At 46.0% G+C, this 21894-nt stretch overlaps 1 protein-coding gene across 5 annotated transcripts in view; it reads left to right on the top strand.

The window, feature by feature from the left end:
- The window catches only part of CUEDC1 (CUE domain containing 1), a 304599-nt gene that overhangs the window by 243297 nt on the left and 39408 nt on the right, over positions 1-21894 (top strand). Inside the window, exon 1 of one of the 5 annotated variants that reach the window (XM_016194390.2) lies at positions 15082-15102. The exons of the other annotated variants lie outside the window; for them this stretch is intronic. The gene's annotated coding sequence lies outside the window, so the exon portion shown is untranslated. Of the gene's footprint in view, positions 1-15081; positions 15103-21894 lie in introns of those variants that run through there. 5 annotated transcript variants of the gene reach the window in all.

The raw sequence follows: 21894 nt of genomic DNA, 5'->3' as shown, positions 1-21894 counted from the left end.
CAGGGTTGAACGTACATGGTCCCTGGATCAATGCATCTCTGTCACCAGATGTTAACTATACAAATTCTTGGGCCCTGTGCTAATTGGAGGGAACCAGGAGTCAAGGGAGGCACCCAGCATGTGTGTTTTATATGCCATGTAGGAGACCTTGATTCTCACTGAGTGTGTTCATGGCCAGTGCTGAGGAAGAATGGGTCTGATCTCCATAGCAGAGGTAGAGGAGCTGGCAGGTATCACACTCTGGTTCTTCTGTTAGCTGGTGGCTCAGAGAGAAGACAGGAAGGGTGGGAGACCAGCTAGGAGGTGCCAAGGAAGTGAGTTTAAAATGTTGAGGAGAGGTAGGGGCTACGAGAATGGAGAGCCAGACTACAAGGCCTTGTAGAGGGGGAAGGGACAAACTTGGTGACACATTTATCTCATGTCACACTTCAAAGTGTTGTTTTTTTTTAAAAAAAGTATGACAATGGTGTGTCCTCTGTTATGATTAAATGCTAATTATAGGAAAATTTGAGAAAGAATAAAAAGTGTGTGTGTGTGTGTGTGTGTGTGTGTGTGTGTGTGTATGTGTGTGTATGTGAATGTGCATATTCACGGAGAATCCCACTGTCCAGGTCAGCCACTGACAGATTGGCTTATTTCCTTCTGGTTGCTTTTCCTATGCATTTTTTTTCTCTGTGTGATTAAAGGATACCATATGTATTCATTTGCATCCTGGACTTTTTGCTTAACAAGCTATCATAAGCATTTCCTGCTGTGGTTTCAGACTATTTATTTTTATTGTGATAGGCACTCCACAAGTTGGGGAGGGTGATCCTGGCAAAGAAGAAATTGATTGAGGTTCAGAGAGAAAAGAAAACTTGCTCCATGAAATTCCAACAGTATAGAAGTTGACAATCTAACCGCTTGACTTCTTCAATTTGTAAATTGCAGGAGGGGAAGAGAGATGAGTGGGGATATGGTGCGCTTAAGTCAACTTTCATAGACAAATGACAGGAAAGACTAAACTACAGCATCCAGGAGTGCACATTTGAGTGATGGAAAAACACAAGAGAGGAGTTGGGCGGTAGCGCAGTGGGTTAAGCACATGTGGCACAAGGCGCAAGGACCGGCCTTAGGATCCGGGTTCAGGCTGGGGAGTCGCTTCACAGGCGGTGAAGCAGGTCTGCAGGTGTCTATCTTTCTCTCCCCCTCTCTGTCTTCCTCTCCTCTCTCCATTTCTCTCTGTCCTATGCAACAACAGTGACATCAACAACAATAACTACAAAAAAAAAAACTAGGACAACAAAAAGGAAATAAATAAATACTAAATAAATAAATAAATAATAAAAATGCAAGACAGCAACCAATATAGAAGTCAGCTTGTAGCATCTGGAGAGAGAGGAGAAGCAAAGAGAGGAGCAAAGCCTTGGTCTCCCCCAGATAATGGCAATGAAGCCCTCTGGTTACAGTGAACTGGGCTTTCATACTGCTAAAGAGTGGGTCCCATAGTAACACTGTCTAGAAATGTTTGAACATGGGGTCGCTAGCCACAGTGGCTACTGAGTACTTGGTATGTGGTAATGCAACCAGAAATTGAATTCCTATTGCCACATGTACCTGGTGGCCATCTTATGAGATAGTACAGTTCTAGAAGGAGTAGAAGTCTAGGAAAACCATAATTGGTCAAGTTGAGGTGACTCACAACTGCCTTTGCATTGGCACGCTCATCTGAAAGACCCTAGATCCAGTGCCCTTTTTGTGTTTGTTTAGACAAGTACAGAAGGGGGCGGGCACCGTAGTACTGAAACTTCCTTCAATACAGTGGGGACTGGGCTGGAACCCAAGTCACACAAATAGCAAAGCAGTGCACAGCCAAGTGAGCTATTTTGCAGGTCCAATCCAGTGTTCTTTTAGCAAATCCCAGCATTTAAATATTCTGATCTTAAGTGAGACCGTCACCACTGACCACAGATGTGGCCCTCCCATAGCTTTCCTCTGTTGTGGTGCAGTTAGAGATGAGTGGGTGGGACCTCAGGAAATTATGTATTTGGGTCATCACAGGTGACAAAGCCCCACCCCTGCAAGGCTTTGCTCCTCTCTTTGCTTCTCCTCTGTGGGAAGAATTCCTCGGGGTCAGTGCTAGCTCACTGGCTGTCAGGCACATTGGTGTGTATAAGGCCCACCAGGCTGGTCAGCCTATGCTGGCAGGATGGTGTGTGTGTGTGTGTGTGTGTGTGTGTGTGTGTATGTGTGTGTGTGTGTGTAAAACTATGGCTTCATGCATGTGATTTTACTACTCCAGTCTATTGCTTTATTCTTTTCTTCCATTCAGAGAGAGGGAGAGAGAGAGAGAGAGAGAGAGACAGACAGACATCACGGTACCATAGCTCCTCCATTGCTAAGCACCTCCCAGCTGGTGCTGGGGTCTGAACTATGGCAATACAGGCACCTCCCCCTCTCCCCCTGAGCTCTTTTACCCATGTGCTGACAGTTTTAATCTTATTTCCTGTTCTGGATTGAATAGCTTGGGTACAAGTAAGTGGAATTTTCACCTTCTGTAAGGAGGTGGGAGTGGGTGTTTGTTTTCTATGTGCATATTTATTTTTGTAGCAAGACAGACGGTGGGACTGAGGTGCACTAAGCTATTTCCCAGATGAGTTGGTCCTCTTATTCCCCCTTTCCTGCCCACACTAGCTAGTTCCTGGAAACTGTAATATTTGCTGGGTGAGTGAATGAATGAGTGACTCCTGCAGCCTCTAAGACAGCCCTTCTGCTTGCTTGCCCTTTCTTGCTGACGTCTGCCCTTCTCGTCCTCTTGCCTGTATAGTACAGACTCAACCTCTCCCATTCCTTCAAGCCCTTCTCTCCAGGGCTCTCACATGTATACTTCCTTCCCAGGCACTGACCTTAGCTAGTAGCTATTTCCTAATGTATCACAGCTCAGCTATTCCAAACATCCGAGAAAGTTTCCTTGTACAACCATCTCCCCGCAGTTCTGCAAAGTGTGTGACTCTCCAGGCCACGTGAACACTCCCCATCAACAGTGCCGTCATTGTCCCTGGCCCACTCCCGACTGATGGAGACAGAACTCCTCTGTGTTGGTCAGGATTTCCTGTATTCTGGTTGCCCTCCCAAGTAGTTACCCCTTCAGCTCAGTGATTGACAATCCTTTCTGCAAACCATTGCCTCATCCTGCCTAATGTAAACCTTTATTTATTTAATTTTTTATTTGTTATTTTTTAAGGATTTTATCTATCCATTAATGAGAAAGATAGGAGGAGAGAGAGAAAGAACCAGACATCACTCTGGTACATGTGCTGCCAGGGAATGAACTCAGAACCTCATGCTTGAGAATCCAATGCTTTATCCACTGCGCCACCTCCCGGACCATGGCTTTTATTTATTTTTAAAATATATTTTATTTATTTTAATGAGAGAGAGAATCCAGAATACTGATCAGCTCTGGCTTATGGTGGTATTGGGAATTGAACCTGGGAACTCAGAGCCTCAGGTGTGAAAAGTCTTGCATAACCATTATGCTGTCTCCCCAGCCACTTACTAGTTTTTATAGTGGAAGAACATGCATGAGTTCAGAAAGTTACCACTACAGTCAGTTTTCAGTGTCAATTCAGTGGCAACTGTCACGACTATCCATTTCTAGAACTTGTTCATCACCAATAGAAACAACATGCCTACGGAATGATAATTCTCCATTCCTCCTTCTCTCAGTCTCTGATAACTTGTATTCTAATTCCCATCTCTAGGAATTTGCCTACTCCAGTGTTAACTTAAAACTGAACAAACTTAGACTTTTAGATGGGATTCTTATTTAATTTAATTTATTTTTAAATTTTTTGCCTCCAGGGTTACTGCTGGGGCTCAGTGCCTGCACTACAAACCCACTGCTCCTGGAGGCCATTTTTTCCCTTTTGTTGCCCTTGTTGGTTTTGTTACTATTATTGTTGTTATTGCTGTTGTTGTTGGATAGGACAGAGAAATTGAGAGAGGAGAGGAAGACAGAGGGGGGAGAGAAAGATAGACACCTACAGACCTGCTTCACTGCTTGTAAAACTTTCTTCCTGCAGGTGGGGACCAGGGGCTTGAACCCAGGTTCTTACACACTGTAATGTGAGCACTTAACCAGGTGCACCATCACCTGGCTCTAGATGGGATTCTTTAAAAAAATTTTTTTAAATATTTATTTATTTATTTTCCCTTTTGTTGCCTTTGCTGTTTTTTATTATTGTTGTAGTTATTATTATTGTTGTTTTTATTGATGTTGTCATTGTTAGGACAGAGAGAAATGGAGAGAGGAGGGGAAGACAGAGGGGGAGAGAAAGATAGACACCTGCAGACCTGCTTCACTGCCTGTGAAGTGACTCCCCTGCAGGTGGGGAGCTGGGGGTTCGAACCAGGATCCTTAAGCAGGTCCTTCCACTTCACACCATGTGCACTTAACCCACTGTGCTACTGCCCGACTCCCTCAGATGGGATTCTTAAGGAGACAAATTCCCTACCTGTGAGGGGGAAGCTTTGCTAGTGGTGAAGCAGGGCTGCAGATGTCTCTCTGTCTCTTTTCCTCACAATCACCCTCCCTCTTGATTTCTGGCTGCTTCTATCCAATAATATAATAAAGGTAAAATTAAGGGGGGGAGGGGGCGGGCTGTAGCGCAGCAGGTTAAATGCACATAGTGCAAAGCACAGGGACTGATACAAGGATCCTGGTTTGAGCCCCTGACTCCCCACCTGCAGGGGGGTCGCTTCTCAAGCGGTGAAGCAGGTCTACAGGTGTCTATCTTTCTCTCCCCCTCTCTGTCTTTCCCTCCTCTCAATTTCTCTCTGTCCTATCCAACAACATCAGCCTCCAGGAGCAGTGGATATGTAATGCAGGCACTGTGCCCCAGCAATAAATCTGGAGGCTAAAGAAAAAGAAAAAAAAAGTCAAACTGAAGATTTCAGTCCCTGGGGGACTTGAACTCAGAAACCACCCTCACATTGGTCTAAGAGAACTGATCCAAAGATTGGGTAAAGATTTTATACACTGAGTATATGGAGGGGAGGTGACAGTTAAGTATCTAACACTTAACTGTATGGTATATAATGCTACAAAATCGTAACAGCTAGACAATCATTTTCATGACTCAGTGCTATCTATCTGTGCACTGAAGCAACCAAGCAAGGTCATTTTTTTTCTTCTTCTCTATCTACCCTGTTAGCCTTTTCTTCTGGGAACTGGGGGCTGGGCCTTGTGATGTGTGTCCTTGCTGGCTGGTGAACATCATATGTCAGGTCGCTGTGCCCCTGCTCCTTCACAGTCAGGAGGCTTGGAGAGCAGCCTCTTCACAGAGCCAGGCCAGCTGCGCTCTGACTTTTAGCTCACACATATCTTCAAGAAAGATGGTGGTTTGGTTTCAGACTCATTTTTTTTTTTTTGACAGTTTAGTGTTTTCTTTTTCTCTCTTTCCTTTTTTTTTCTCTTTTTTTAATTTTTTTTTTTTTTTTTTACCAGAGCACAGCTCAGTTCTGGCTGATGGTGGTGCTGGAGATTGAACCTGGGATCTTTGGTGCCTCAAGCATGAAAGCCTTTTTTTTTTTGTAGATTATCTTTACTTAGTAGTCTGAAACACTGTGTTGATATTAAGCTCACCCCAGCCCCCACTTACTCTTTTTTTTTTTAATTTATTATTTAAGAAAGGATTAATGAACAAAAACATAGGGTAGAAGGGGTACAACTCCACACAATTCCCACCACCCAATCTCCATATCCCACCCCCTCCCCTGATAGCTTTCCCATTCTCTAGCCCTCTGGGAGCATGGACCCAGGGTCGTTGAGGGTTGCAGAAGGTAGAAGGTCTGGCTTCTGTAATTGCTTCCTCGCTGAACATGGGCGTTGACTGGTCGGTCCATACTCCCAGTCTGCCTCTCTCTTTCCCTAGTAGGGTGGGTCTCTGGGGAAGCTGAGCTCCAGGACATATTGGTGGGGTCTTCAATCCAGGGAAGCCTGGCCAGCATCCTGGTGGCATCTGGAACCTGGTGATTGAAAAGAGAGTTAACATATGAAGCCAAACAAATTGTTGAGCAATCATGGATCCCAAGCTTGGAATAGTGGAGAGGAAGTGTTAGGGAGGTACTCACTGCAAACTCTAGTGTACTTCTGCTTTCAGGTATATATTTTGCAGTAGTTTATGGATACATGTGCACATAAGCTCTCTCTCACAGAAACTGGTGTATATCTAGGTTATGGGACTTTGTTAGAAAGTGAACCACCTGAGATGAAATTAGAGTGTACTATAAAAGGAAAGGTCTCACCCGAGTAATGAAGCTGAAGGGTTGTCATTCCACACGTGAAGTCTCTGGACACAGTCTGAGGTGAAGCATGTTGAGGTGGCAATTGTTGCGTTGGTTAGGTTGTGATCGGCGGATGCAATATTATTTGGTTTGGATTGGGAGATGCATACGGGAAAGTGGGCCCTATCCAAGGGTTCCAGGACTGGGGGAAGTAGGGGCTCTATAGTGGAGATGTGAGGTTCCTGCTGTCTTAGGGTTCAAAAAGACAATGGATAGTTAATGTTATCATCACATTATTTGTTAATTGGGTTAACTTTGAAAAGTCCTTTTGTTATGGTTTGCTGTACAGTATCCAGTATCTTGTATATAGCTGTGCTATTGGATGCTTCTAATCTACTTGGTCTAGGCTTTTGAGAGAGTCCACATATCAAATACACAGCCTATATATTAAAAGGATTCAGTTTGTGTTTTGAGAAACTTTGAGACATACAATTGATTTTCCCCCTCTCATATTAATTAACTACTGATTTATATGTCTACATTTTGCTAGGAGTGTACATAAACACCATTCCCACCACCAAAGGACTGTGACCCATCCCTCCCGCCCACTCCCACCCCCCACTGGCCCAGGAAGCTGCATGTCTACCCCTCACCACAGGGTTTTTACTTTGGTGCCCTACTTACAATTTGATCAGGTCCTGCTTTTAGTTTCCCTTTCAGATCTTCTTACTCAACTTCTGTTGATGAGTGGGATCATCCCATACTCATCTTTATCTTTCTGACTTAGTTCACTTAACATAATTCCTTCTAGCTCTGTCCAAGATGGGTCAGAGAAGGTGGGTTCATTGTTTTTAATAGCTGCGTAGTATTCCATTGTGTATATATACCACAGCTTTCTCAGCCACTCATCTGGTGTTGGGCACTGGGTTACTTCCAGGTTTTAGCTATTATGAATTGTGCTGCTATGAACATAGGAGTAGACACCTCTTTTTTGGTTGGGTGTTATGGAGTCCTTGGGGTATAACCCCAGGAGAGGAATTACTGGATCATATGGAAGGTCCATGTCTAGCCTTCTGAGAGTTTTCCAGACTGCTCTCCACAGAGGCTGTACCAATTTACATTCCCACCAGCAATGTAAAAGGGTTCCTCTGTCCCCACAACCTCTCCAGCATTTGTTGCTGCTGTCCTTTTTGATGTATGCCATTCTTACAGGAGTGAGGTGGTATCTTAGTGTTGTCTTAATTTGCATTTCTCTGACAATCAGTGACCTAGAGCAGTTTTTCATATGTTTGTTAGCCTTTTGGATCTCCTCTGAGGTGAATGTTTTGTTCATATCCTCTGCCCATTTTTGGATGGGGTCATTTGCTTTTTTGGTGCTAAGTTTGCTGAGCTCTTTATATATTTTGGTGATTAGTTTCTTGTCTGATGTCTGGCATGTGAAGATCGTCTCCCATTCTGTGAGGGGTCTCTCTGTTTGTTTAATAGTTTCTTTGGATGTGCAGAAGCTTTTCAATTTGATGTAGTCCCATTGGTTTGTTTCTGCTTTAGTCTTCCTTGCAATTGGGTTTGATTCATCAAAGATGTCCTTGAGGTTTAGGTGGGAAAGTGTTTTACCAATGTTTTCCTCTAAGTATTTGATTGTTTCTGGTCTGACATCTAGGTCTTTGATCCATTTGGAGTTGATTTTTGTTTCTGGTGAGATAAAGTGGTTCAATTTCATTCTTCTGCATGTTTCAACCCAGTTTTCCCAGCACCATTTATTGAAGAGAGCCTCCTTTTTCCATTTAATCCTTTGGGCCCCCTTATTAGATGCCCATAGGTGTTGGGATTTACTTCTGGGCTTTCAATTCTGTTCCACTGGTCTGTGTGCCTATTTTTGTTCAAGTACCATGCTGTTTTGATGATGATGGCTTTATAATATAGTTTAAGGTCTGGGAGTGTGATGCCTCCATTTCTGTTTCTTTTCCTTAAGATGGTTTTGGCAATTCTAGGTTTTTTCAGGTTCCAGATAAATGATTGTAGTGTTTGTTCTATTCTCTTAAAGAAGCTTGGTGGAACTTTAATGGGTATTGCATTAAATTTGTATATGGCTCTGGGGAGAATATTCATTTTGATGATATTTATTCTTTCAATCCATGAGCATGGGATATCTTTCCATTTCTTGGCATCAGTTTCTATTTCCTTGAGTAGCGACTCATAGTTTTCAGCATACAAGTCTTTCACTTCTTTGGTCAACTTTCTTCCTAGGTATTTGATTGATTTTGCTGAAACAGTAAATGGTAGTGATTTCTGGATGTCTTCTTCTTCAGATTTAGTGTTTGCATAAAGAAAAAGCATGAGGGAGAGTCGGGCGGTAGCACAGCGGGTTAAGCGCAGGTGGCGCCAAGCACAAGGACCGGCATAAGGATCCCAGTTCGAGCCCCCGGCTCCCTACCTGCAGGGGAGTCGCTTCACAGGCGGTGAAGCAGGTCTGCAGGTGTCTATCTTTCTCTCCCCCTCTCTGTCATCCCCTCCTCTCTCCATTTCTCTCTGTCCTGTCCAACAACAGCGAGACATCAGTAACAACAATAACTACAGCAATAAAACAACAAGGGCAACAAAAGGGAATAAATAAATAAATATTAAAAAAATAAATAAAAGCTCCTTTAGAAAAAAAAGGGGAGTCGGGCTGTAGCGCAGCGGGTTAAGCGCAGGTGGCGCAAAGCACAAGGACCGGCATAAGGATCCAGGTTTGAACCCCGGCTCCCCACCTGCAGGGGAGTCGCTTCACAGGCGGTGAAGCAGGTCTGCAGGTGTCTGTCTTTCTCTCCCCCTCTCTGTCTTCCCCTCCTCTCTCCATTTCTCTCTGTCCTATCCAACAACGACGACAATAATAACTACAACAATAAAACAACAAGGGCAACAAAAGGGAATAAATAAATAAAATAAAATATTTAAAAAAAAAAAAGAAAGAAAAAGCATGAAAGTCTTTTCCTACAACCACTATTCTGGATCCCCAGCCCTGCTTTTGTTTGTTTGTTTTTAAATATCTTTTTTAATTTTAATTTTTTGTATTATCACAACACTGATCAGCTCTGGCTTATGGCAGTACAGGGGATTGAACCTGGGACTGTGGAGCCTCAGGCATGAGAGTCTGTTTGCATCACCATTATTATATCTACTCTCTGCCTTTTGTTTGTTTTAATGCTAGGTACATCGCAGAAGTAGAGCCATACAGTATTTGTTCTTGTGTCTCTGACTTATTCACTGAACATGTTTTCAAAATCCATATCATAGAAGATATCAGAATTTTCTCATCACTGAGTAGCATTCCATTGTAACATATGTAAATATTACTTTTTATTTATCTAGACACCCACTGAAAGATATTTGTGTTATTGCTACCTTTGTGATATTGTGAATTTTACTAGAAACATGGCTGTACAGATATCTATTTAAGCTCTACTTTTACTTTTTCTGGTATATGCCAAGGAGTAGAATTACTGGATTATATAGTCATTCTGTGTTTAATTTTTTTTGAGGAACTGCCAAATTGTTTTCCACAGTGGCTACACCATTTTATATTCCCACCAGCAATGTGTTTTACAGTTAGTTAATTAATTAATTTTGCCTTTAGTTGCTGGGGCTCAGTGCCGGCACTACAAATCCACCACTTCTGGCGATCATTTTTCCCCTCTCATTATTTATTTATTTATTTTTATTAGCTAGGACAAAGACAAATTCAGAGGATGGGGAGATAGAGAGAGGGAGAGAATGACCCTCTTCACCGCTCATGAAGTGTTCCCTCTGCAGGTGGGGAGTGGGGGCTCGAACCCGGGTCCATGCACGTATCCTTTCGAGTAGTGCTATGTGTATTTAACCCGGTACACTGCCGCCTGGCTCCTTTACAATTATTTTGTAATCACTAGTTTTATTATTTTTTGATTATTTTAAAGACTTGTTTATTTTATGAGAGAAGGAGAAAGAGAGAGGCCAGAGCACCACTTCAACATGTACAGTTCCGGGAGGCTGATGTATGCAAGTCCTGAGCCACCTCCCTGACTTAAATGCTTACTTTTAAACTACAGAATAATGCAGGGTTATTGTAAAACTTCAAAGGATGCAGAGGATCATGAATTTAAAGCAAGAGTTCCCTTTTCATGCAACCCTGCTTCTTAACTAACTGCTACTTAGTATTTGGCATGGATTCACACAGACATTTTTCTGTTCATAGCCAGCTATACAACTATATACTTGAACAAAAATCATAGTGTGTACACTTGCTCCAGCAACTTGCTTTTCCATGTCCTTTCATGTTGGTACCGGATCTCTAGTCCCTATTTTCTGACTGTATTAGTTGTTTGTTATTGGGTATTGAGGGCCAGCTGGGAACTTGTTTCTCTTTTGCTTTCACAGATTACTTTGCACATACACCGTGGCATGCCAGGGCTACCATTTCACCAGATGGCAGCCCAGTTTGGGAATGCCAGCTGAGCATGGCATAGGAGAGAGCATCCTGCTTGGGACTACCTTCCTTCCTCACCAGTCTCAGCTTTGCCCAAGTTGCTTTCTGCCCTCAGGGCAGCTCAGCTAAGCAGAACTATGAGCTTCTTTGTGAAAGAGATGCCACCCACCTGGCCTTCTCTAGCAGGCAACCAAGGCCAGGCACACCCTCCCCTCTGGAAATTCCAGGAGTCACCTCAGAAGTAGCTGAGAGATGAGTGGAGGGGTGAATAGCAGGCTGGTGTGTGTGTGTGTGTGTGCGTGCGCGTGTGTGTGCGTGTGTGTGTGTGTGTGTGTGTGTGTGTGTGCGCGCGCACGCGCTCTGGTAGAATGGTGTAGGGCAAGGGTTTCTCATAGGGGCTGTAAGAAGGTGATTGTAGGCTTGTTGTCCACTTACAGTCTCAGGAATATCTAGTTTTGGCCTGGCAGGAGGCCACCTTTCAAGCCAAGGACCAGCCTGTCTTTTGCCAGTACCTTTTTCTACAGAGCTCCAGGCAGCTGGTGGGAAGAGTACAAAGAGGCCTGGGAAATCCATAAACTGCATAATCAACCCCTGCATCTTGGCTGCTTGACTCTGTTTATTGCTTCCTGTCCCCGAAAGCCCTTTGCAAACAGAGAGGCTTTGAGGGGGGTGAGTTGGGCCTGGTGGGTGGCCTGCCCCTGCCAGACGTCACACAACACGGATGGAGGATGGTGCGGGCAGTTTCCCTAAACAATCAGCTACCCCTAGCAGAGCCCATGCCATAGCTGAGGGAGTACAAGCTCGAGGGGGTTTGTCTAAGCGAGTGAGAGGCAGATCCCCTCAAGAACATGTGTACATTATTTACATTGCAATTGATATAGGATAAGGGCCCCATTTCCACCAATTTCCTTGTGGGCTGGAGGTTAAGCTGTAATGAAGTACAGGAAAGAGCAGGGAACAACCTTAGCCTCTAAGTGACCCTTGCAAGGTAGCTGGGCCTGTTCCCTGGGATCTAGGGATTGTCCTGGTTCCAAGGCCTTCTGGGACTTACTTGTGCAAAGCCTGTCTTATTCTTGTTTGTATTATTTTTAAAAGCAGATTTTTTTCCTCTCCAACTGAATTTCCTTTTCCCTCTCATTACCTTACCCCCATTAACTCATTCACTTAGCAGCTCTGGCCTCTCACCACTGATGGTGGCTCAGCTGTGACTCTTCCTAGACACAGACACAATTATACTGCGGGGCTGCTGGGTGTGTGTGTGAGGGCTGTGTGCTGTACTTCCCTTGCTTCTGGGAGATCAGGGCACATGGGACACCTGCCTGGTGGAGGAGGGAGGCCATCTTTTGGGAAGGGATATACAGGCAGTTCCCACTGTGGTTGTACTAGTTGACCTGAGTTCCCCTCTTCTCCCTCTTGCCTTCTGTTTCCTTTCCTCCTTTTGCTTGATTTTCCTAACTGAAAGACAATTCATTTCCTATTGGCTGCCCTCTCTGATGTGAAAAGCAGTAGAGCAGCTGTGGAAGTGCACTGGTCACGCATGCATGAGGGCCCAGAGTTTGATCCCCAGCACTGCATAGGCTGGTGTGATGTTCTGGTTCGCTCTCTCATTAAATACATAAGTAAAGGAATCTTGGCAAAACCCAATGGAGTTGAGTTGACCGGTTCTCCTCCCTTTTCATGTGGGCCTGCCATGTACGAGAGGTTGTGGGTGTGCTGGTGCTTCTCTCTAGGGGGCCAAGCTAAGGAGACTTCCCTGTGGGTTTGTGTGTGTCTGAGTCCATGCTTATGGTTGTGCAATTCTGAGCCTGCCCCACCCTCCCAGCTCCTTCCTGAAAGTGAAATGCTACAGCCCTTGCTCAAGAACAAAAGCCTTATGCTCAGCCCTGAATGTTAATGATTTTCAAGTGTGGCCACTTCCTCCTGTTGGACCTGACTCACTCTGACTGCAGCCCTGTATGGTTGGGATGGAAATGCAATTTGACTAGACAGGGACAGGAATGGAGTGGGTGGGGGGAGCAGGGTGGAAGTGGGAGACCACCACCACCACCACCACCACCCACTCCCAGGCCTGGCTCACTGTGGCAGAAAAGGCACGTGACTGGGTTGTACCACTTAACTCTGACCTGGGGTGCTCTCACTTCTTTTCCATCTTCCTGCTACTCGACCTGCTCAACCCAGCTGTTGCTTTCCTGTTCTGGGTAGCTTGGAGGTGGAATAATAGTTAGGCTGACTCCATGTTCCCAACTCTCTGGAGCCTCAGTTTCCCTCTTTGCACAGGAAGGTGTGCAGAGGAGTGTCACCACCAGAAGTGGGATGATGGTGCGGTGAGTGGTTGGGAGTGTGGGCTTTGGTTTAGAATCTTGCCTAGGCCACTTCCTGGCTTTGAGACCTTGGCAAGTTGATTAATTCTTTGTGCTCCCATCTCTCTCTCTCTCTCTCTTTCTCTCTCTCTCTCCCTCTCTCTGTTTTTTACCTCCAGGGTTATCACTGGGGCTTGATGCCAGCACTACAAATCCACTGCTCCTGGAGGCCATTTTTCTCATTTTGTTGCCCTTATTGTGGTTGTTATTGTTGTTATAGCTGTTGCTGTTGTATAGGACAGAGAGAAATCCACAGAGGAGGGGAAGACAGAGAGGTAAAGAGAAAGATAGACACCTGCAGACCTGCATCACCGCTTGTGAAGAGACCCCTTCCCTTCAGGTGGGGAGCCGGGGGCTCGAACTGGGATCCTTACGCCTTGTGCTTTGCGCCATGTGCGCTTAACCTGTTGCACTACCACCCAGCCCCCTGCTCCCAGCTTTCTTATCTACACAATAATACTTCATGTTTCCCAAGGTTACTGTGAGAATTCCATGTAGGTGAAGTGTCTCGCTCAGTGCTAGGGTGGGCACATGCCCTGCCTCTTAGACCCTAGCTGGGTGGAAAGAACTTGTGAATGCCCCCTGACATTGGAAACTGTTAAGTGCTGTGCACATGTAAAGCACAATCATTTTGATTTTAATTTTTAATTACTTTTTTAAAAATTTATATTTATTTATTTATTTATTTATTTTCCCTTTTGTTGCCCTAAGCACAATCATTTTGGGGCAGCCAGAAGCTCAGAGTGAGGGACTGCTCTATTTTGGGATTCCTAAATGACTAGAATCAGCAGGACCTGGCTACAATTCACAGCTGTTTCCCACTATGGAAGTTGAGTTTTCATCCTTGGTTTTCTTGGTCAGTCTTCCCTTTGTTATATTGCACATGTGCACAAGGCCAGTACGAGTCTGACTGTACCCTGTGTTTGTGAATTCTGAGTCTGAGCACCTCCTCCCCCACACACACACATCTCTACTGTCAAGGACTTACAGATCTTGAGGCATGAGTAATTATATGCTGGCTTCCAGCAAGTAATGCTTGATGGAGCACTGACTGAATGCAGCCCATATATATATTAATGAGAGAACGGGAGAGTGAGAGAGAACCAGAGCATCATTCAGGTACCTGCAATGCGAAGGATAGAATTCAGGGCCTCATGCTTGAGAGTCCAGCACTTTATCCACTGAGCCACCTCCCAGCCATAAATATAGCCTGTTTTAATGGTGCCCACAAAGAGCCAAGTCTCTGAGGAAGGTTTAGCTGCTTTTGGATGGGTCCATAATGTCTTCCTATGCCATTGCCTCACACACAACTCTTATGGAAGATGGGGTTGGATGCAGACATCATAGTAATGAAACTTTCTCCAGTGCTGTAGTACTCCCATGGGATATACCCGAGGCTTGGCAAAGAGAGCACATCCCCACGTGAGCTATCTTGCCAGCCCCATCACGCCCCTGAAGTCTGGATAACCTCACAGCTGACTTGACTGGCAGGCTGGGGCTGTTCTGGCCGCACCTCTCTCTGGCCCACCCCATGCCCATTTGTGGCAGGAGGCAGGCTGTGCAGGGTCTGCACATTCCAGGGAGGCCACTGCCCTGTGAGAGATGTGTGGGTGCGAGTTTGGGCCTGTGGGGTGATCTGGCAGCATCTTTGTTTGATGACTGTTGACAAAGGCCAGGTGTGCAGACTCAGTGTTTACAGAATCCTGGTTGGCTCAGGCTGGAATGAAGAAAATCAATGTTTAGGGGAGTGGGGAGGTACTGTGTATAACCCAAAAGCCAGTTAGTAGTTCAGGGCCTGGAGCAAGAGATAAAGCTTTTTTTTTTTTTTTTTTCCTTTTTCCTTTTTCCTTTTTCTTTCAGATCTGCCTAAATCAACCAGACAAGGACAAATGTTTACTGTCTATATGGGCTGTCACATTGGCTGCCACAGGGACTGCACAGCCTGTGAAACTCAGTTCATAACCTGTGGACTATCTGGGGACCCGGGGCAGGCATAGAGAATGCCAGGGGTAAAGGACGTCTTGAAAGGAGGTCAGTCCTCCTGTTCCAATTTTCAGATGGGAACCTGGAGACCCAGGAGGTAAAATGACTTTCCTGAGGACTCCAGATTGCATTACCCTGTAAGGCAGTGTTCTTCACACTTTACAGGGCATCAGAATGGTCTGGTGGGGACTCAGGCAGTAGTGCAGTGGGTTAAGCGCACGTGGCACAAAGCACAAGGACTGTTGTAAGGATCCTGGTTCAAGCCCTGGGCTCCCCACCTGCAGGGAAGTCGCTTCACAAGCGGTGAAGTAGGTCTGCAGGTGTCTCTCTTTCTCTCCCCCTCTCTGTCTTCCCCTCCTCTCTCAATTTCTCTCTGTCCTATCCAACAACAACATCAATAACAACAATAATAAGCACAACAATAATAACAAAACAACAACAAGGGCAATAATATTTTAAAAAGAATAATCTGGTATGTTAGGAGTCTTGGCTGGTACACTGGTCTCTACCCCGTTTAGACGTGGCACGACCCTAGACAACCTCTTGGTCACACACAGCTGTTGCTAGCTGAGCAGTGACTCTGATCCTAGTGGAAGATAATCATCTCCAGCATTAGAGCCTGGTGAGAATTTAGTGACACAATGCCCCGAGGAGCACTTTGCCTGGCATTCAGTAAATAATCTCTGATTAGGCATCATTGGTGGAAGAGGGGTGGGGAGGACAAGACTCTGCCTCATGTCTCTGTAGAATGGACATCTGCTGAGGATTTTATTTAGGGAACAGGGTTTTGCTTCTGTATCTAAAGAAAGGGTACATGTCTTTCCTTCCAGCCCTGAGGGTCAGGACACTATGGTCTCTCACGGGGGCATCATCATCATGGCTTGTGGCTACTCCAGTGGTGCCTTTCCCGGACCTCAGTCTGATGCAAGTCCACCCCTGTCCACATGTCCCAGGAACACTTCAGTGATGAGAAAGGTCAGACTGAATAGGGATTATTCCCTCTATTTTTTAGACTGAGGCCCCTTGAAGGCAAAGGAAGCTAGTTATGGGGTTCCATGTGCAACTCTCACCTTCTTCCTTTGACTGATCTGAAATCCAAAGTCCTTCCTGCACTCTCTTCCAGGACCAGCACAGGTCTACCCAACTGTGCCACTTCTTGGTTCTGGAAGTCAGGTCAGGTCACCCTCACTGTCTAAACTATGCACCACTCTGGGCATGGATGGGCAAGGGAGAAAGGGATGGGGCTGTGCAGTCCGCCCACTGAGGGACCTGACTCAAGGGGGCAGGTGGTGTTTATGCATGCCTGCCTGTGCACGAAGGAGTGTGCACAGTTTTGAAGTTGGGTGAAGAGAGGAGTGAATGGAGAGAGAACCTGGGGGCGGGGTAGATAGCATAATGGTTATGCAAAGAGACTTTCATGCCTGAGGCTCCAAGGTTCCAGATTCAATCCCCCACACCACCATAAGCCAGAACTGAGCTTTCTCTTGGTAAAAGAGAGAAAGAGAGAACACCTGGGCTGCATGGAAAGGGTCAGGTACAGTAAGGAGGCTGTGAGGAGAGGGTGGAGTTTGTGGTTCTATGTGAGTGAGCTGGAACCCTGGCACCACATGCACGTTATGCATGTGCCTTAGAGTCAAAGAGCACTGGCCCAGGAATGAGGAGATCACAGTTCCAGCCTCAGGTCTTCAGCCCCTGAGCTCTGTGACCTTTGGCAGCCTGCCCCATCTGGAAGTGAGAAAGCAAAGTGGTTTCCTGCCTTTCTAACTTTGGAACTCCAGAGAGCATGTGTGGGCAAGGGGGTATGTGGAGGCGACGCAGGGTGGATGAATGAGGGCCTGGGGGGTAGGGGGTGGGTGGAGGAGGCAAGCCTGACAGCTGGCCTCTGTGCACCCAGGGCTGTGGAAGGGAGGATTTGCTGAGACACAGACAGAGTGGGGTGGAGGCCAGGAGGAGGGAGCAGCCTGTGGTTGGGGGTGGGGTGGGGTGGAGTAGCTGGCCTGGTAAGTGGCTTTAAACAATCCCATCTGCTGTCTGGGCCAGGCCCTTTTCTCTAGGTTGGAATTGCTGATGGTGTCCTGGCTGCCTTGGGCTGGGGGTGAGGAGGGGGTGGTGGCCCTCCCAGCTGCAGCTGCTGCCTATTCTTTTTGAAGCTCAGCCCTGGGCCAACCACTGGCTTCTGCTCCTCCACCTTGCGTCTGCATTCCTCAGCCGCCAGTGGCCAGTGGCGGCACTTCTGAGAAGGCTCAGCAGTCTTCAGAGCCCTCCCCCAGAGGACAGGCCCCAGTGGAGCTTCCTCCCCTGCCTCTTCCCCGGCCCCCAGCCGCAGTGGGAGGCCTGGGCAACCAAGAATGGAATGATATTTCAATCACTTCTCCCAGGAAACTTAGCCATAATCAAGGTAAAGCCAGCTCCCTGCCTCCCAACCTGAGGTTCTGCTGGCCTCTGTGGGGAGATCTTTGAGCTGCAGTGTCCCCCTTTCAAGATCATAGTCAACCCAGGGGCCAGGCTCCAGACTCACCTCCCAGAGAGCTATGTGGCCCTGGGGTATGATTAGCTGGGCACAGTCTTGCTAATAGCTGCCGCCCACTGAGAGGTCAGCTTGTGCTCTTCACATGAGGCCCTCTCAGGAACCCCTGCCAAGAAGCACAGGTCTCCTGTTTTACAACTAATGAAACTCTTTCAGAGAAGATCCACTAAGCAGCAGGATCAGGGTATAAGCCCAGGTCCAGGGGCTAAAGCCCCAGGACTCAGCACCAGTGAAAATCAGCTTGTGGTTTTCTCTTCGCAAGGGACTTCTGGCCAGACCCCACCGTGCTCTGCCCACTGCCCCCGCCCCCCCTTCCCTTGTTGTTTTACCTGAGACAATGTCAGTCATCGCCTTGCCTGCTGTCCTTCATTCCTGCCCTGCAGCCCCACACCAGGAAGTAGAAGTGTCTGGGTCTCATTGAGGTGGGACAAGGGAAGGCCTCTTGAAATTATGGGGGGTGGGGGGGTGGAAAGGGGGCAGTTTCTAAGGGTTGCAAAGATTTTAAAGTACTGGAGGCTGTTTCTTTTCTCTCAAGATTAAAAAAAAAATGCCATTCAGTTTTTGGTTTTTAATCAGAGAGACAGTAGAAGGTGGAGGTTAAGAAGAGCATGGAGGACTGGAGAGATAGCATAATGGTTATACAAAAAGATTTTCACTTGAGGAACCAAATGTCCTAGGTTCAATCCCCAGCACCACCATAAGCCAGAGCTGAGCAGTGCTTTGGCAGAAACAAACAAAACATGGACTCTGGTGTCAGACTGTTCTGGCTCTGCTGTTGGCTTTGTGACCCTGTGGAAGTCATTTTTATTTTACATTTTTGACTATTTGATTTTTTAAATTAGCAATTCAGTATTGTTTTTACAAAATTACCTGTCAACAGGGGCATAATTCCCCACCGTTCTCACCACCAGAGTTCTGAATCCCAAGTCCCGAATTCCAAGTCCCTCCATTGCAAACCATTGCAGTTTTCTCACTGTCATCTCTACAACTATCTGTCTACATTTGTACATAATTGTCCTCATTTTAATTTTATTTTAAATGTTTTTTATTTACTTATTTATTCCCTTTTGTTGCCCTTGTTGTTTTATTGTTGTAGTTATTATCTATGTCATCGTTGTTGGATAGGACAGAGAGAAATGGAGAGAGGAGAGGAAGACAGAGAAGAGGAGAGAAAGATAGACACCTGCAGACCTGCTTCACAGCCTGTGAAGCGACTCCCCTGCAGGTGGGGAGCTGGGGGCTCAAATTATGCTGGTCCTTGCACTTTGCGCCACTTGCGCTTAACCCGCTGTGCTACCATTGCCCGATTCCCTATTTTATTTTTTAATCTTAGAGATAGTGAGGCAGAGAGGAGGAGACCACAGTACAAAAGGTCCCTTCAACACACAGGGGATGGGATCAAATAAAATAGGAAGAAAAAAAAAAGAAAAAATGGCCACTGGGAGCAGTGGATTCATAGTGCCAGCACCCAGCCCCAGAGATAACACTGATAGCAATAAAATAATTATAATAAAATGAATTTTTAAAAAAGATCAAATAAAAGTCATGGGCAATGCTATCACACACACACACACACACACACACACACACATATATATATATATATATATTTCCCCTTAACCAGAGCACTGCTCAGCTCTGGTTTATGGTGGTGCTGGGGACTGACTGAATCTGGGACTTTGGAGACTCAGGCGTAAGAGTCTGTTTGCATAACCATTATTCTATCTACCCCTGCCCCTTTGATATTCTTTATAGGTTATTTATTTTTTAAAGATTTAGCTCATTTTGTAAACTTTTAAAAATATTTATTTATTTATTCGCTTTTGTTGCCCTTGTTTTATTGTTGTAATTATTATTGATGTTGTTGTTGTTGTTGGATAGGACAGAGAGAAATGGAGAAAGGAGGGGAAGACAGAGAGGGGAAGAGAAAGACAGACACCTGCAGACCTGCTTCACTGCTTGTGAAGCAACTCCCCTGCAGGTGGGGAGCCGGGGCTCGAATTGGGATCCTTATACTGGTCCTTGTGCTTTGCACCACCCTCGCTTAACCCGCTGAGCTACCGCCCAATTCCCATTCATTTTGATTTTAACCTAAGTGGACATGAATGAAAATTTAAGAAGAAGATTGATAGGAAACTATTACACTGAATTGTCTCTTATGACCCACCCATTTCTCTAGAGGAAACATAAGAGTCGTTGTGAGTCCTTTCAGGGTGCTCTCTCTGCATACATACAGTCACAGATACTACAATACACCACAGTGTGGTGACCAGACTTAGTGTTTTATGCCTTCCGTTGTTCCCCTTAGTAATTCTTCTTCTAGCATTTGCCCTTCTTCCTTAGCCAGTCAACAGCGTCAGGTTGAGCCTGATGTAAAGTTTCGAGACCTCCTTTGAATCTGGAGAGGTGGCAGTCGTTAACTATGTGGGTCATAGTCTGTCTGTAGCCGCAGGGGCAGTTCGGGTCGTCTCTGGCTCCCCAGCGATGGAACATAGCGGCGCACCGGCCATGGCCTGTTCGATAGCGATTGAGGAGGGCCCAATCATAACGTGCTAGGTCAAAGCTGGGTTGACGCTTGCAGGGGTCTCTGATGAGGTGTTTGTTCTTTACCTCAGCTGACTGCCAACTCTGTTTCCAAGAGTCTGGAACAGAGAAGTTCAGTGTAGGCATAGGGGACCAGATTGGGTGACGAGACGTCAAGCGTTGGACAGGGTGGGCGAAGATATCCGCATATATTGGCAGGTCCGGTTGAGCGTAGACGTGGGAAATGAACTTAGATGATGCCGCATCCCGACGAATATCTGGCAGGGCGATGTTGCTAAGAACTGGCAGCCATGGAACCGGGGTGGAACGGATGGTTCCAGAAATTATCCTCATGGGAGGAATATAATTTGGAATCGACCAAGTGGGCATGGGGGCTACGGAACCATACTGGGGCACAGTATTCTGCAGTGGAATAGCATAATGCCAGAGATGATGATCGTAGTGTGGAAGCGCTCGTGCCCCATGAGGAGCTGGCCAGTCTTGCAATGATGTTATTCCTCACACCCACCTTTGCTGCAGTTTTTATGAGATGTTCGTGAAATGACAGGGTGCGATCGAGAGTAACGCCAAGATAGACTGGCTGGGCTTCATGCCGGATTCTCGTATCGTCAAGCTGCACATTAAGCTCACGCGAGGCCGAGGCATGGTGTAGATGGAAAACAGATGATACCGTTTTTGCAGTGCTAGGGATTAGTCGCCATTTTTTACAGTAATCAGGTATGAGAGACATGTCTTTCGTGAGTGTTTCCTCGAGGATGTCAAACTTGGATGCACAGCAGATGTCATTAGCGTAGATGAACTTCCTTGAAGAACTTTCTGGGAGGTCAGAGCCCTGGGGGAGGCCACTTGAGACAAGTCTCCATCTGCTAGACTTGTCACCCAGATGCACCCGGAATCTTCTCTTTTGGAGAAGAAACGATATAGTGTTGGCCACCCATGGAGGCAGGCATCTTGAGATCTTGACTAGGAGACCACGGTGCCAGACCGTGTCATAGGCTGCTGTGAGATCAACAAAGACAGCACCCGTCTTTAAGTTCTTCTGGAATCCATTTTCAATGTAAGTTGAGAGGGCCAGGACTTGTTCGCAGGTAGATCTTCCTGGGTGGAAACTAGCTTGGGCGGGTGATAGGAATTTCTCTGTAAGAGGAGAAATACGTGACAGAAGTAATAGGGCTTGGGCATACAGAAGCACATAGAGATCTCATCTTTGTTTATAGTTGTATAATGAGTGTGAATGTATACATACACACATATATAAATGATAACATCCTAATTTTTTCATTTGTTTTTCTTTTTCATCAAATGGACATCAAATATGCAAAGCATTTCATGTGTTCTACCACTGAACTATATTCCTGGTCAATATGCCCTAACTTAACCAGGCTCCTACTAGTAGACATTTAGAATGCTCCTAATCTTTTGCAAGTCACACTACTAAAAGGGACATCTTGAAAAAAACACACACACACAAAGTACAAGGACCCGCGGAAGGATTCGGGTTTGAGCCCCTGGCTCCCCACCTGTAGGGAAGTCGCTTCACAGGCAGTGAAGCAGGTCTGCAGGTGTCTGTCTTTCTCTCCTCCTCTCTGTCTTCCCCTCCACCCTCAATTTCTCTCTGTCCTATCCAATGACAGCAACAATAATAATAACCAGAACAATGATAAAACAACAAGGGCAACAAAAGGGGAAAAAATGGTCTCCAGGAGCAGTGGATTCATGGTGCACCGAGCGCTGGCAATAACCTTGGAGGAAAAAACAAACAAACAAAC

The sequence above is a fragment of the Erinaceus europaeus genome, chromosome 12 (assembly GCF_950295315.1).
Source record: "Erinaceus europaeus chromosome 12, mEriEur2.1, whole genome shotgun sequence".
Classification (NCBI taxonomy): Eukaryota; Metazoa; Chordata; class Mammalia; order Eulipotyphla; family Erinaceidae; genus Erinaceus; species Erinaceus europaeus.
This window is presented reverse-complemented; position numbering and strand designations above follow the sequence as displayed.